This window comes from Camelus ferus, chromosome 13 (genome assembly GCF_009834535.1).
Source record: "Camelus ferus isolate YT-003-E chromosome 13, BCGSAC_Cfer_1.0, whole genome shotgun sequence".
NCBI classification, from domain to species: domain Eukaryota; kingdom Metazoa; phylum Chordata; class Mammalia; order Artiodactyla; family Camelidae; genus Camelus; species Camelus ferus.
The window spans coordinates 58,707,447-58,719,363 of record NC_045708.1 but is presented as its reverse complement, the minus strand read 5'-3'; the positions used below and the strand labels follow the sequence as shown (position 1 = coordinate 58,719,363).

The 11,917-nt window shown below is 37.0% G+C and overlaps 1 pseudogene; it reads left to right on the top strand.

Moving 5' to 3' along the window:
* Positions 1-8,137: 8,137 nt before the first annotated feature.
* On the top strand, positions 8,138-8,238 carry LOC116668388 (annotated as a pseudogene).
* The last annotated feature ends 3,679 nt before the right edge of the window (positions 8,239-11,917 follow it).

The following is an 11,917-nucleotide window of genomic DNA, read 5'->3' as shown; positions in this document are numbered from 1 at the left end:
AGAGAGAAGAAAATTTTACGAAGAAAATCATAAGGAAGAAAAAATACACTTGCAGTACTGTTATTGTATTTATCAATACTGTAAGTTTACATCATGTGTTTACAAGTTGAATCATCTGTCTGTTAGTACCTACATCAATATTGCCTTACATAATACAAAACACTATAGATGTTCTACATAGTACTAACACTAGACCAAAATGAAAAGATAATGTGAAAAGTAAATTCATATGTATTTCCAGGTATGATGACTCATGCACTGATAATGGGAGGCAGCAATACAATTGATTCAGGGTAGCCTAGCCTATACACTAGTGAATGAATCAGTATAACATTTTAGGGCATACAGTGAGTATGACAGTCATATTAATAATATAGTATTAGAAACAGTGCTGAATTTTTTAGAAACCACTTACCCATAATGATAGGCTGATACACAGTTTCTCCAGTTATGAAAGAGATATACTGTACGGTAATGCAATTCTTTGCAAGCAAAGTTATAAAACAGTAAGGAAACTAACACATTATTAATTTTATATTAAATATCACTCACCTTATGCCTATATAAGATAGACTGTCCATTTCAATACAAGCCTTGTGCACAATGTCCTACAAGATAAGCACCTGGGTGATGATGATGATGATGGCACAAGAATGTCTCCTATGGTTCCTGCCATACAGTTACTAGATTTTCACACGAAGACACACATGCACAAAAGATAAGTTTATCAACTGTGGAGCACGATGGTCATTTACTGTTTATTAAGTGGAAGTGGATCATCACAAAGGTCTTCGTCTTCATCTTCACATTGAGTAGGCTGCGGAGGAGGTGGAAGAGGATGGGTTGGTCTCACTGTCTCAGGGGTGGCAGAGGTGGACGAGGTGGAGGAGGCAGAGGAAAGACAGGAGAGGCAGGCACCCTCGGTGTGACTTTACAAAAACACATCATAATTTCTGTCTGACATTTCTGCTTTTCCTTTCTCTAAAAACATTTCCATATGGAATCAATCCTTCTACCGTTCACTTTAGTTTCAATGCTCCTATCATAGAAGGGTCCATCCTTGTCACAAAAGCAGTCTGGAAACTTTGGAACCTTTCTGTCGGATTGTCTAATGTCAGTTTGTTTTCTGGCACTGTTTCTCTACATCTTCTTCCTCACCCTCTGGCACTGGTTCGGAAGAACTCAGTCATCTTCTGTTAGTTCCTCTGGCGTAGTGTCTGTTAGCTCTTGGATTTCTCCAAGATCCATAGTTTGAAGCCCCTCACCCCCTACCTTTTTTGCCATACTCACAGTCTCTCTCATGATGTCCTTGATTGGCTCTGTGGTAAATCCTGTGAAGTCACGCACAACATCTGGACATAGTTTTCTCCAGGAGGAATTTCTTGTTTTAGGCTTGATGACTTTCACAGGTTTTTCTATAATAATAATGGCATCTTCAGTGGTGTAACCCTTCCAGACTTTCATGATGTTCTCTCTATCAGAGTTCTCTTCCATAGCATTGACAATCATTTTTATAGAGTACCATGTGTGATGAGCCTTAAAGCTCTTTATGACCCCCTGATCTAGAGGCTGAATTAGAAGCATTATGTTTGGGGGCAAGGAGAGCATTTCAGTGCCTTTGGTGTTGAGCTCATGGAGTTCTATGTGCCCAGAGAAATTGTCCAATATCAAAAGAACCTTAAAAGTTTATCCGTTACTGGTGAGGTATTTCCTGACTTCAGGGACAAAGCAGCAATGGAACCAATCTAGAAAAAGAATTCTCATTGTCCAGGCCTCCTTGCTGTACAACCAGAAGACTGGCAGTTGGAGTTTATCTTTTCCCTTCAAGGCTCAGAGGTTAGCAGTTTTACAGATCATAAACCCAACTGCATTTGCACAAAACAGTACAGTCAGCCTATCCCTTCCTGCTTTAAATCCTGGTGCTTGTTTCTCTTCCTTGCTAATGAATGTCCTTTGTGGCTTTTTATTCCCCCCAGAATAGGGCACTTTTATCTGCATTAAAAACCTGTTCAAGGGCTATCCTTTCTCCTCAATGATTTTCTTAATGGCATCTGGGAATTCATCTCCTGCCTCTTGGTGGGCAGAAGCTGCTTCTCCTGTTACCTTGACATTTTTTTAAGCCAAACCTCTTTGTAAAAGTATCAAACCATCCTTTGCTGGTGTTAAATTCTCCAGCTTTAGATCCTTAACCTTCCTTTTGCTTTAAGTTGACATATAATGACTTTGTTTTATTTTCTTCAAATCATATTAAACTCTGAAGACATGCCCACACTCACATAAAAGCTGCATTTTCAATACAAGATAATAAAAGGATTTCACAAAAAGTGCAGTTTTCCTGCCTGCTGATGTAGCTGCAGCAATGGCTTCATGAATTTCCTTTTCTACTTTTCAGTGGTCCTTACGCTGGATCCATTTATCTTGAAATGGTAGGCAATAGCACTGCAAACCTCAATCTAGGGGACATACCAAGCAATTCAACTTCTCCTTGTAATGCCATGACTTTTCTCTGCTTCTTGGGAGCACTTCCAGCCCCACTAGTGGCACTCTGTGTGGGTCCCATGGTGTTATTCAAGGTTTACAGTATTGCTCTAGGCATGACAAAGACCACACAAGACCTGGGAGAGTTTGCTTTTTACTGTGATACTCAGTTTACTGGAGAGAGGAACTGCTCACGCAGAGCTGATAAGCATCACTTGGCATTTTAAACAGATACTCACAACACTTGAGCTCACCACAACAGCAGCAGGAGGCAGCCGTGGCGTTATTGCAGTAGAACAGTATGTACTAAAGTTAATTTTATGCAGCTATGATTTAATATTGCATCTTTACATTTGTTTACATTTCTCTCAGCTGTGCATGACGCCAAGTACGGTCTTTAAGTGTTTGCATGCATAAGTTTTGATAAATTTTAACTTTTTATAATAAATTTGTGCATATTTTATAGTTATAAATGATCAGACTAGTATTTACATATGTTTTATGCATTCACCTAATTTTTCTTCAGTTTTTTGGATATTTTTAGACTATATGGTTTGTCTGCAAGCTTTTTCAAATTGTTGCAAATCTCCAATCTATTTTTCCAACATATTTACTGAAAAAGATCTGCATATAAGTGAACTCATGCAGTTCAAACCCGTGTCATTAAAGGATCAACTGTAGTTGTTATGTTCTTATCACAATTGGCTTTTCATGAATTGTGTTCACATCCTGTCAACCTTCATATGTTTTCTTTTTCTTTTTTTTTTTTTTTTGCAAGTTCATGTTTTATTTCCAATACATGTGGAGATTTTTTTTAATTGAAGTACAGTCAGTTACAATGTGTCAATTTCTGGTGTACAGCAGTGTCCCAGTCATGCATATACATACACATATTCATTTTCACATTCTTTTTCATTATAGGTTATTACAAGATATTGAATATAGTTCCCTGTGCTATACAGAAGAAACGTTTTTTTAATCTATTTCTCATATGTTTTCTAATCACTTCGTTTAATCTCCCAAAACATTATTGAACATCTATTATATGCGGAAACTTTACTAACTGAACTGCCCACGAAAAGCGGTATGCCAGGTACACAGCCATGCAGCTAAGTCGGTAACATACAGTGTGCTAATGCTGAAAGATCATCTACGAAGAGTCAGCAGAATGCAACTGATGGAGAAATCAACCCTTGATTGGCAGGTGGTAGAGAGGTGCAGTGGAAAGAATGTTACCGAAGGAAGGTCAGGGAAAGACGAACAATAATAGGCATTTATTTACTGCCTACTGTGTTTCTGACACTTTTCAAAATGTACTTTATATATACTCTCTCATTTAATCCTCAAAACAGCTCTCAGTTGTTTCTGTACTATAATCATTCCCATTTACCAGATGAGAAAACAAGGTAAACAGAAATTTAGTAACTGCCCCAAAGTGTGAACAAAGGCACGGAGACAGGACAATGCATAAAACAGTCAGAAAGAGGAAGTCATTCTGTGGCGCTCTTGTTTTAGCATTTGAGATCAAATATGTCCAGATTAGGAAAACTGTCCCAAGAGGTTTGAACATAATACTATGTGGCTGAAAGGAATTCATTGTCAGTCTTTGTGAAGGAAGCATCAGCAGAGAATCAGGACACAGTGTCATGTTTCTATAGCAATGTACTATAGTAACTAATTTGCAAACTCTTGGTTCATTTAGAATAATTCTAATTCAAATATAAATTAAAATTGAAGGAACATGGCACTTTGAAGCATAATGTTTCTTCTGTTCTCCAGGAGTGTAATTTGTCTGCACAAATTAGCTCATGTGTAAGTGAGGTTCAAACTTCATTATCCAAAAGTAATGTAATTGGGGATAACATTTATGAAAAGCAAAAAGCAAAAGGACCATTTTACATGTTCTTTGATCACCATAAACCTTGAGTACTATATATTAAAATTTCTATTCTGTGGGTTGACAAACACACTAAAATAGATTCATTAATGACAGCTTAAAATATAAATATGTATGAGCTTAAAATGTAAATATGTACGAATACTGGGTCTGAGATGATGCCAGGAATAACAAAATGTAACACAGAACACAGCATTTCCAAATACTGTCACATATTCAACATCAAAAGAGAATTATCTTTCAGTTAAATATTGCAGACCTTTAGTAAAATTACACTTTTTAAATGTTTTCTGTTGTGATCTTTTTTTAAGAATTAGAAGCCTGAATTTTCAACCTTCAGCATCCTCTTCATTTAGTAGAGCATTGACCACAAGGGGGCAGACATCACCAAGCCATTTAATATATTTCTATTTGCTAGTTTAGATTTTGAATCTGAGATAAAGTATGCTCTTGAAGCCAAAGGTTTATTTTCTTTAAAACTGTATATTCAAACAAGCAAAAAAAAAAAAAAAAGAAAAAATCTTATAATTGAATTTTAAGTTTCTTTCATTTTCTGATGAGCTTCCAAGTCTTACCTTTGTTTTCAACTACAAAAAATTAAATTTATAATAGAGAGACTGATAATTATCAGTTTGTTGTTATCTAAGATTGACAATGTCCTTCAGAACCTGGGTTTGTGTTTCCAAGTGCCCACACTAATAATTTAGTTATGTATATAATCTAATTTAATTTTTACAACGTGTCTATGAATAAACTATTCTCACCCTCATCTGTAAGCTGGGGGAATTAAAGATTTTTTAAAAATCACCAATTATGTGGCATAATGGGGATTTAGACCCAGTTCTGTCTAACTCTGTTTATGTATGATATTACTTCTTTTGTTCTGTATGAGATATACAGTACATGTGAAAAAGTACGTAAAATAAATGTATACAACTTAAAGATAATTATAAAGCAAATATCTAAACTTAAAAAGGAAAAATAAATAACTTAAATAAAGCAAATACCCTTCTCACTACCATCCTGACTGAAACAAAGGACATTTTGAGCTCCTGCAGTTGCAACAAGTGAGCTGCTCACTCTTCACAAAGCCCCTCCACCTTGGAAGCTAATCACCATCTTCATTTTTATGGTCATCATTCCATAAAAAAATTTCTTTTATTTAGAACTTTTGTGAGTTTTATATAAGTCCATTCATAGTGTATAGATTCATTCATGTCCTTGTCCTTTTGGTCAATATCCTATTTGTAGTATTTATCTATACTGTCATATATAGTTATTTTTCTTTAATTTTCATTGCTACATGAAATGAAATGCTCTATGCAATATACCACAGTTTATTATCTGTTCTTCTATTTATAGGCATGGGGGTTGTTCCCAATTTGTTACTATTATAAACAATGCTACTCCAAAAATTCTCACACATTTATTTTGATGCACATATAAAAATTGTCCCTAAGATATATAGCTGAGAGTCAAATTGCTAGCTCTGTGCATCTGTCTGCATATTTTCAACTTTATTGGAAACCATCCAGAAGTCTACTGACAGATGAATAAATAAAGAAATGTGGTACATCCATACAATGGAATACTACTCAGCAATAAAAAGAAGGAACTGTTGATACATGCGACAATATGGATGCACCAGGTGGACTATTTTATTCCTTCTTTATCCACTATTACTTGTAATACCATATTATTAGGTATTGATAGATATTGCATGTATAACTTTCCCAAAATGAAATTTGCTTCTTCCTCTGGCCAGTTAGTTTCCATGGGTAATACACCACATTGGGGTGGGGGGATCATTTCATTTTGGAGATTTATTATTTTCATAAATTTTATTTTCACTTACATCTATAAATGAGCCTGTAAATCCTTTATGACACCAAACAGTTATGGTAGAGTTTTAAATGGTGCATAGCACACAACACCTCAGTAATACTACTGTGCCATTTTACCACCTTTTCTAGTAAAAATGCCATTTTCTGTATGCCATATATTTTCCTGCATCTGGGGTAGTCACCAGAGGTTATTGCTCTGTAAATTTTGGGTGCCTTCCAGTCTGGATAAAAAAAAAAAAATACATGGTCAGCCATCAAAAACTAAGTTTTGGCTGATAGGGATTCCTAGGGACACAGTGCTCCCCATAATGAGGGAGGGTTGATCCCAGACCTGCCCAATCTCAACCAGTTTTACTCAGGGCAATGTGATCTTGTTTTTAAGCTGGGCACTCTGGTTATGACGAAGCAGCGATAAAAGACTGCATTCTCAGGGACGGCCTGCCATATTAGGTTGACCTTAGAGTTTCCAGAGCCTAAGCCTCCATTTCACCCAGCACCTGCTTTCTCTCTCCCCCACCCTTTTTCTTTCTCTTTCAATTTCAGGTAGCTTTCAGATAGCTGGAAAGATATTGTCTTTCCAGATGACCTACCAGCAAGACAAGCTTCCTGAGAGAGAACTCCAGTGTCCCTAACTGGGTTGAAATTCCTCTTAGCATGGTGGTGAGCCCCCTGAAAAGCCATCTGCCCTTAACTGAACACACCAAGTCCAATCCCCCAGGCTCTCAGTCTCTCTTGTCATGCTGGGGCCAGTTTTAGTTAATTCACCACAAGCATTGTTGCCACGAACTGCTGGGGCTGTGAATGTTATTCACACAGGTAGTGGGCACCTAAAATATTGGTATTCCAGGAGGTGGTCAGTTGAACATGTTGACCCCTCGATGCTGTTCGATTTAATAGGAATAGGCTTTTCATAATCATCCTTTTCAAAGTTTCAGAGGCAAACCCCATCAGTGATATTTGTTCACCATATCAGGCATAATTCACTCTCTTGGACACCATTTTGATTTCCTGAATGCCCTGCTGACTTACTGTCCCTTCCACATGCATATCTGATTTAGTCCAAAGAGAAAAGGAGACTCCAGGACCTACTGGAAATGCCATAGTGGCACCTCTCCCTTCATACTCATGCCCCGTTCAGAGGCAAGCACATCCCGCTCAGTTCAAAGGAAGGCTCTCTCTCTCCAGGTACAACAAAATCAGTATGATACATGTAATCAACAAAATGTGACTCCAATGGAAATTCCAACCAGCTAATATTGAGGTGGTTCATCAAGGGCAATTGACGTCTTTTCGGTAAGTAACTAAGTCAGAGTTCTTAGGTCAGTCTTGCAGTTTGGCTTCAGTGTCATTCTCTTTCCCAGAAGAAAAAAAAAAAAAAAAAGTCCAGGATCTTCTCTTTGAGTTAGCAATTATTTGGCATTATATCTGAGAGAAACAGTTAAGAGTGTTTTTCTCTGGCTCTGAAATACTCTCTCAGGAAAAGAGTGATGCATCATTACACATTGTCTGTGCTTTGTTTCCATCTGCCACAATCCGCCTTTTGCTCGCCATTTGTTCCTTGCTTATTACCAGATTATATTCCCTGGGTGTGTCTCCTTACTGTTTAGCTGATTGGCAGGTAGCTGGAATAATGGCCAAGGCTTCCCCTTCTGTTCACTCCCGGGAAGAAGGGAAGGCAAGTAGTGATGGGACCATCCTACCTGTAGTCAACAGGGCAGCACTTAACAGTCCTAGGTAAGGGAACATGAGGGGAGTCACTATCAAGTCCATTGTTTTCTTACCAGTATGCAAGTCAAATTCAGAGAAACTGAAATTGTTTCCCGAGTTGCAAATCCTCCCTCTGCTGGGAGAAGCTGTTGTAGTCTTGAACACAGCACAGTTGAATCTAGCAAGATAAAACAAATGTTCTTTTGGATGCTTGCTTTAGCAGCACATATACCAAAATTGGAACAAGACAGAGATTAATATGGCCCCTGTGCAAAGACTAATAGGCAAACTGGTGAAGCATTCCATATTAAATAAAATCAAAGGAAAGAAATCTTCAGAGAGTTGTGTGATCGCACCATCACTCATCTTTACCCTTACATCCACATACCAACCCTGCCAAATGATTTTTCTACTTTATGTTTCTACTTTATAGACCCAGTCAAGCCAGCCAGTCCTTGATGATCAATAGATATTTTAATTACCCATCTCAGGTCTTTATCAAACTGCTGCTACATGAGTGATATGGAATTTGGTAAGTCCACATGATGTTAAGTCTCTTAGCTCATTTTTGTACATAGGCAACAGTGAAATGTTTGATTTGATAAAATATAACCTAGGAGACTGAGTTACTTCACATTCTGCTATTCCAAATCTTTAATGTTATCTTCAGCCACTGCTACAGCCAAAGGGTAAACAAAGTCAAAGTCTAACTTGAGTTTGTTCTAGTCAGGACCCAGTTGAAGCCACATGGGGCTATCAGTAAGGGTCCTACATTGTCGACCTGTCATTCCTTGCCCTTGAGGAACCTGACCCAAAGTCATCTTTTGGAAATTATTTTCCCATTCACAATCCATATAGCATATTATCACATAATCAATTTCCATAGCAGAGTATGTCATGGTTTCCACCCAATATTTGAAGCTTAAGTAATAATATCCCCATTTATTTTATGTATCCAAGTAGATAGATCCAAGAAATAGACGAAAGCATAAGCCTTTGTCTTCTAATCCCAGGTTTTATCTGATGATTATTGATATGGCCCATTTTAATTCTTCTACAGAATTTCCACACATTTCCATAATTTACTTCTCCTCACACTAGTATTCTTAACTGTCCACTATAAAGTGTTATTTTATTAGGATGAAAATCATAGGTTCACACTTCACAATAGCAGAAACTAACCATTCTTCTGGTGGGTCTTTCATCTGTCCCAAGGGCAGGGCTGCAACCTGCTCATGGATACAATGTACTTTCCCAGAGTCACATCTGGTTACTCTTCCGTTTCTATGTTATCCGTCATTGGATCTGATCTGTCATCACTAGAATAGCTCTCTGACATTACCTAATAATATAATACATATTTTGGATGTTAGACTTACTTGATGTCTTTCTACAATGGGAGCTATCTCCACCAAAGCCCAGTTTCAGGGCAACAGCGGTCTCTTGGAATGACTACATGTAGCTACTGCCATCAGGTTACTTGCAAATCTAAGTCTCCCAGTGGTCACCAAGTGGAAACAGTTGTAGACTTCTTCCAGGGAATTTAGCCTGCTTATGTCCAGATAGTAAATACTTCCAAAATAATTTATGTAACAGCATCACATCGTCTTGATTTTGCTGCTTGAGCTATAGTGCTTCCTTTAAAATTCTAAGTCTCTTTTGTTCCAGATCCCATTCAAACTCACATTTCTCTTTGGTCACTTGATGTATAAAAGATAATAATACATTGGGTGCAATATATTTACCCTCCAAGATTCAAATAGCCCTAGAACCTACTGAGCCTCATTCTAATTAGTATGGTCTGGCAAATATTATGTACTGTCTCTGGAAAGTCTCCTATACTTCCAGCCCATGTTTTTCACTCAAAATTGACACGAATGAGTTATCACAATTCTCATTTTTCCCTGGCTTTGTTTTCTAATAAATTATCATAATGGTATCATTGTTATGAATCAGCTGACTTTTAATAATGATCAAGTATAAATCTGTCTTATTAGGTTATGACAGTGTACCAGAGAATGTAAGTACTTTTGAGGGAGGATGGAGAATGTATACTGTTGCTCCCATGAGAAAGTAAGTTAAACTTGGCTTTCTTTTGATATGGGAATGGAAAACAAAGCATAAGAAGGAAATTGTATAATTTGTTACTCTCTCTATATAGTGTATTATAATATATACGTATATAATAGATAGACATATACATACATTATTATTGGTCTCAATTCTTCACTCCTTTCTGCAGTCACTAACCCACCATGACCTCATTGTTGCAGGGCTGAATTTTTCAGCCCCTTGGTTTTGGTTTACTCATAAGACTTGCTTTGGCCAATGGCAGATGGGCAGAAGTGATGATGTGCTAGTTGCACATCTAGGCTTTAAGGTACATTGCATGGCTCCCCCACCTTCCTGCAATTCTGCTGCACAAGAGGAACTTCCCCCAGGAGGCTCCTGTCTCAGCAGTTTCAGAATGCACACACCTGGAGTAGAGCAGCCCTGTCAGCCTACCCCAATAGCCACAGCTTAGCCCTTCAGCTGAGCCCAAGCTCAGGGATAACGAAACTTCAGCCAACCCTCAGATGCAGGGGATAATAAATGATTCCTCTTCAAGGCACTAAATTTTGAAGTAGTTTCTCAGGCAGCAAGAGTTAACCAAACATAAAGTACTAATAGGTCAAATTTCTTGTATCTCTCATTTTAAATGTCCTAATCAAGTGCTTAATTTGAACTTGTGGATTTAAGTTGAAATCTTAGTAAATGTTTGTCATATATTAGGAAATTTAGAATAACTTTAGATTTACTATGATTTTAAGGTCAAGATATTAGATCTGTAAGAATCTTTTAGTACTCAGGAAGGTCTAGTCAAACAACTGAACTGCTAAAATAAGAAATTAAATATATTAAATTTTGAGATGGAGTTTTAAAATTTTGGAAGGTTTGAGTCATTGAATTTTTAAATAAAACCAAAATATATTTAAGTGCCTTTAAAAAGGGATTAGTATTATCTATTAAAGCTAAGCATGTACATACATAGTAATTCTGTCCTAACTATATACACCCAATGGAAATATTTCCCTTTGTTCTCCAAAAGGCATGTACTGGAATGCTTATACTAGCACTGTTTGTAATAGTCCCAAACTGAGAACTGCCCAACTGCCCATCAAACAGATGAGAATAAATGATCTTTATCTTTGTGCTATAATATGAATCAAACAAACAAATGCAATATCACATGAAAGAAGTCAGACCCAAAAGAGTAAATAGTGCATAAGACTAGTTATGTAAGGGATAAAAAAGACCACTCTATGCAATTAAAAGTCAGAACAGTGGCTATCCTAGATAACTAGCCTGGGCATAACGAGGACTTACAGGATACTGATGATGTTCTGTTTCTTCTCTGAGTTCGAATTTCATGGGTTTGTAATGTTTGTCAAAATGTATCTCGCTATGTATTATACTTAAGAACCATGCACTTTTTAGGTGCATATGATACTTTAGCTTAAAAAGCTTTTTATTAAAGTTTAAAACCTTTTTTAAAGGTGAGCCAGTTTAAACTAATTAATAAGAATTTTAGCAAACTTTTTCATCTGAATGAGGAACTAGATATGAAACTTCCCAAATCTATAAGGGAACATATTATAGTGCCCCTCCAGCTCAGTTAATCCAATAGTAGTAGCCCTTCAAATAATAAATCATTCTTCCTGAGCAGATATGACCTACAATGTGCTGATCACCTTTCCTTGCTCTTCTAGATAAAGTAATTATTCCTGGGAGGTAGGGGTATGACTTTAGCTAGATCAGTTGAGGTCCTTTTTTGTATTATTTCACAATGAAACTGGGAAATAAAAATCCTGTTTCACTTCAGGTCACAAGACTGAATTAATGTCAGCCTGAAGCTTGGACTCAGAAGATGTAGATTTATCATGATTGCTATCCTGAAAATACAATATGATATTACTCATATGTGGAATCTGAAAAAAAAAAGACAAATGAA